Source organism: Rhagoletis zephyria, unplaced genomic scaffold, assembly GCF_001687245.7.
Source record: "Rhagoletis zephyria isolate East Lansing unplaced genomic scaffold, Rhagoletis_zephyria_1.1 Rzeph_scaffold_01601, whole genome shotgun sequence".
NCBI classification, from domain to species: Eukaryota; Metazoa; Arthropoda; class Insecta; order Diptera; family Tephritidae; genus Rhagoletis; species Rhagoletis zephyria.
The window spans coordinates 74,124-79,915 of NW_016158685.1; positions in this window are offsets into that span (position 1 = coordinate 74,124).

The window sequence follows — 5,792 nt, forward strand, 5'->3', positions numbered from 1 at the left end:
TAATTCGATCTGTTCGGAAAACCCGCCAAGACGGCGTGCTCATCGAAATGGAGCGCTGTGGCGACCACTCAGAATTTAAGGAAAATGTGTGCACTGCCATTGGCCAGCTTGGAGACGCCCGTATTCTTCCTAGACATTTACGTCTAGAAGTTCTGGGCATGGACTGCCTAACCACGGCCCCAGAAGTGGAGAACGCTATACGCGGGGAGTTAGGAGACAAGATGAATGGCCAACTTCGCGTCTCTCTCCTCGCTGTAAACTCGCGAGAACAAAGAATGGCTGTGGGGGAAATCGACGAACTGCCAGGCCGGACTCTTATTGAAAAGGGGAAGCTGCGAGTAGGTTGGATTATCTGCCGCGTCCGAGAGCGCGCGGATGTCCAAAGGTGTTTCCGCTGTCTGGGGTATGGCCACAAAAAGGCGGCATGCAAAGGCCCAGACAGAAGCAGTTCATGCTGGAAATGTGGTCAGCAGGGCCACATAGCCTCTGCGTGTAAAGAAAGCCCAAGCTGCTACCTGTGCTCGGCAGGAGATGGACAGAAAAATTCCCATCACCTGCCCGGGTCGGGAGCGTGCACAGCGTGCAGGGATGCCCTTGCTAAGGCTAAGTCCAAGCTTGGGAGAATATGATTAAATTTATACAAGGCAATATGAACAGGAGTAGGGTAGCTGATGACCTGCTGGACCAATTGGTTCTTGAACAAAGAGCAGACGCTGTCATCATCAGTGAACCCTATAGAACAAAAGAAACCTGGCATGTTGACCAATCAGGCTCGGCCGCGATATGGATTGCTAACCCCAACCATCGCGCAGAGAGCAGCGGGGTAGGACGCTGCTACGTCTGGGTTAAAATGGCGCAAATCACTGTGGTGAGCTGCTACCTGTCTCCAAACGACACAGTCCCTGTCTTCAGGGGAAAGCTCGAAGACCTTGAAGACGAATTGCGCGATATAACCGGCCACATAATTGTTGCTGGAGATTTCAACGCAAGAGGCGTGGAATGGGGTATGCCCCAAACAAACACCAGGGGAAGACTGGTCCTTGAAATGGCAGCCCGCATTGGCCTGACCATCCTCAACACCGGAACGACCCCTACATATCGAAGGCCGGGTTTTGGATACTCTATCCCCGACATAACCCTGGTCTCAGAAAGCCTTCTCCGAAGGGCTGACGGATGGAGAGTGATGGAAGACCTGAGTGGTAGCGACCACGACTACATCACCTTCCCAGTCACTGACATAACGCGAGGGCAAACACGTAGTATCCCTCGCAGGAAACCAGGATGGCACCCGTCTAGGGTCGATGTTCGCAAGTTCGATACGTCACTCCTAGCAGATTCCCAAGGCATTTCACCCACAACGGGAGAGATCCACAACAGGGAGTCTTGTACTAAGCTGGTCGAAGAAACTATGCGCTGCATTCACCGGGCATGCAAAGCCTCAATGCCACAGAGGAGAGCATGGTCAGGTAAAAAGCAGGTATACTGGTGGAATGACCGAATTGCTGAGCTGCGAAGGGCCTGCCATAGAATGCGGAGACTCGCAACGCGCGCTCGTGGTAGACCCGAGGCGCTGACCAGAGCAGCAGCCTACAAAAGCGCAAAGAAAGCACTTGNCAAATTATGCGCTACATTCACCGGGCGTGCAAAGCCTCAATGCCACAGAGGAGAGCATGGTCAGGTAAAAAGCAGGTATACTGGTGGAATGACCGAATTGCTGAGCTGCGAAGGGCCTGCCATAGAATGCGGAGACTCGCAACGCGCGCTCGTGGTAGACCCGAGGCGCTGACCAGAGCAGCAGCCTACAAAAGCGCAAAGAAAGCACTTGGGGCCGAGATACAGAAGAGCAAACGGAACTGCTGGAAAGCGCTATTGAAAGCGCTATGTGACGAAGTGCCAGGCCAGGGATACAAAATAGTGATGAAAAAGTTCCATACATCATCACAGGCGATGGATGAGGCCCGAGTTAAGAATATAGTGGATGCGCTATTTCCCACACACCCACTAAGAGCCGACACAGTGTTCGTCGAGGAGCAAGCCGAGGCACCACTGTTTTCGACAGACGAGCTGAAGCTAGCCCTGCGAAGCATGAAAGCCGGCAAGGCTCCAGGCCCAGATGGCATACCAGCGGAGGCAATCAGGTTAGCAGCGGAAACGAGCCCTGATCTTCTGCTTAACATGTACAACAGCTGCCTTAGGGCCCGGGTTTTCCCAAGCCAATGGAAGAAGGCGAGACTGGTGCTTATACCCAAGGGCAAAGGGGACCCAAACTCTCCTTCATCCTTCCGGCCACTCTGCATGCTAGACACAGCAGGCAAAATGATGGAGAGTCTGCTCAAAATACGCTTGACGTCAGCCATAGAAAGCGAGGGAGGCCTTTCACCCCGACAACATGGCTTCAGGAAGGGACACTCAACTATAGGAGCAATTGGCGAAGTAGTCGAGGCGGTACATAAGGCCGAAGAAGCCTGCCACCAGGCGCGGCCAATAGTGCTGCTAGTCACACTGGACGTCAAGAACGCCTTCAACTCGGCAAGATGGGACGACATGCTGGAGGCCTTGGAACGGTCATTCAAGGTTCCAATATACTTGCTAGATATGATCCGGGACTACCTCAGTGAAAAAGCTGCGCAGCGCACGGCGGCTCTAAGCCGGCTGAAGGCGAGGGTGAGCGGCCCGAAGCCATGCAGCAGGAAGCTTCTGATGACAGCGGTCCAATCGGTGCTCCTGTACGGGGCAGAAATATGGGCTGACGCATTGAAAGTCAAAAAATACCGGGTTCAAATGTCTTCGGTACAGCGCAGAGGGGCACTACGCATTGCTTCTGCATACCGTACAGTGTCCGCGGACGCGGTTCTAGTTATTTCTGGCGTCATGCCAATTGAGCTACTTGCTTACGAGCGAAAAGAGATTTACAATCTCAGTGCCGAGATAGGTCGAGCAGCTGCCGCGGCAAGGGCGCGCGAGCAACTGATCCAGCAGTGGCAACAAAACTGGAACGCGNACACTATGCATTGCTTCTGCATACCGTACAGTGTCCGCGGAAGCGGTTCTAGTTATTTCTGGCGTCATGCCAATTGAGCTACTTGCTTACGAGCGAAAAGAGATTTACAATCTCAGTGCCGAGATAGGTCGAGCAGCTGCCGCGGCAAGGGCGCGCGAGCAACTGATCCAGCAGTGGCAACAAAACTGGAACGCGAGCACAAAAGGTCGATGGACACACTCCCTGATAGCCGACCTTCAAACATGGCTGAACAGACCACATGGGGAAGTCGATTTCTACCTGACGCAATTCCTCACCGGTCATGGTTACTTCCGAGAATATCTTCATAGAATGGGAAGGGTGGACTCACCGTTCTGTCACTACTGTGGAAACGTCGAAGATAACGTGTACCACACATTCTTCACCTGCGAACACTTCTTGATTTCGCGCAGAATGTTGGAAGAAAGACACGGAGACATTACTCCGGACAACATAGTTGGGATAATGATTTCCAGCGCAGAAAAGTGGGAAGCAGTTGCGAGATACGTGAAATTCGTACTCCGCTGCAAACGAGAGGACGGTTGTCTACTGAGGACACCCGAATGAAACGCCCCTACAAAAGAGCAGCCCCAAGGCTCTAACAGCGCGCTCCTGCATCTGAAGACATGCAGAATTGCGGTGCCAGATGCGGGATTCTTGCGCGGGCGGTGGGAGTTTGGGTTTTAGTGGGTAGCCAACACGCTTCGGTGGGAGTCCCACACTCGGGGAAGGTAGTATAGAGCCTAGCGCCCCCGGCCAGTGCATAAAGCATTTCCCTCTCCTACGAAAAAAAAATAAAAAATTTAGGAGGTAAAACTTGACGAACACATTTCAGGGATTTTGGAACGAGGACAATAATACGCGAAATATAGAAAAGTAATTAAAGGTAGGTATTGTTATTTATTTTTATATTTAATTTCCAGCATTAACTCTTTCACCCTGTTCATCTCTCTTATGCTGAATTTTGAAAAACATTAGTGGTATTCCCGCAGTCTTGCAAAGCCCTTGCACGGTGAACGGTTTGCAAAGATATCCCATAGGAAAGCCGGTTTTTTTTTCGTGCAATCCGTGCACCGTGCAAGGGCTTTGAAAGACTTCGAGAATGCCCCTATTGTACATTTCATTGCATTGCAAAACATTTCAACGATTTCTCGGCAGTTCAGGTTTTTGCTGCTACCAAGGGGTTTATACCTAGTTTTTTCAAATTAATGTAAACTGTTGTTTCATGTAGAGTCCGACCGATTCCCAATTTTTTTGCCAATGCCGATTAATCAGCCGAAGGGCAAAGAATCGGCCGATGCCAATGCCGATTCCTTAAAAAAACTACGTGATTATAAATTCATTCAAGTACAAATGCTTTTAATGAATTTTAATAATAACAAAAGAAACACATAAACAAATAACTAAATAACTTTACAAAAACAATAACCATCCAAGTATCTATTCACTTATTTGCGTATATATATAAATATCTTTTAAAAAATGGTATATCGCTTATACATATCAGTGCAATACTTTGTTCCATAGTGTTTTTCTTATTCAATGTAAAATAAATAGTTCATTCGAAATTACATTTACTAGTACTACTCAGTTTTCAATACAATTTGTTAACCCTCCATTAGACGCGTGGATTCGACTCACGCGGTTAGTAGCGTGGATTATACTATGCTCAAACAGGCCAATTAGCTAAGGCAATTAAGCTTTAAGATGCGGCATTGAGTTTTGTATTCACACACACGTCAGCTGCGCAATTAGCGGTACGAAATCAGCTGCTGGATTACCTACAGTGATGGAAAAGTTGGTACAATCGTACCTTTATTTAGTTTGAAAGTGCATTCGGTACAAACGCACAATTTTAGGTACATTTGGAACGTAGCCAAATAACTTCTCAGGAATCAGTTGTTATTTTTATTAACATTTCAATGCAATTTCTGGTGCGGGCAACTGGTCTAATAGCTTCCCTCCTATGTAAAGGGGCATACAAATGATACAGAAGGAAGGTCAAAGTAATGCAACTGCAATTGATTTCGCTAGATAGACGCAAAATATTTATTTTTAAAAGTTCAGATCGAAGAACTGGGAGGAAAGAGATTCATCTTTTCTACAACATAGTTTCGTCTCGCGCTGCTCAAAGAGATTATTTCAATTGCCAAATTTTTTTTAATGTGAGTGCAGAAGTTGATAGGGTATCGATGGGAATTGATATCCTCCTACTTTCTTTATATATGAATACATATTTACTTTTAAGGTAAATCAATCTACTTTTAGGTAAAGTCTTCCGCAAATTAGGTACAATTTTATAATTTAATTTTCGAGACCTGATGGAATATCAGCTGTAAAAGAGGACCAGAAACAAACAGCTGATTGCTCTTTGTTCAATAAACATACCTCCAGGTCAAAACTAAACTTACCCAGCAGGGTTGCATAGAGAATCTGACACAAATTAATTGCCAATTAATTATTNTTAAACTTACCTAGCAGGGTTGCATAGAGAATCTGACACAAATTAATTGCCAATTAATTATTAACTGGCAATTAATAATTTGAATTTTTGGAGGATAAATTAGGTAAAAATGAAGGCTTAAATTGGTGAAAAGGTTCTTAATTGCCAATAAATAATTGGTGCCTGTTTGAACATAGTCTTACAATGGTAGTCCAATTTATTTAATTTGATTTGATTTAATGTATTTAAAGAAAGGGGTTATATCTGTAAGACTTTTTTGTATTTTATAGTACATCAACTAGTTGGTATTACACAAAATTTAATTCCTTA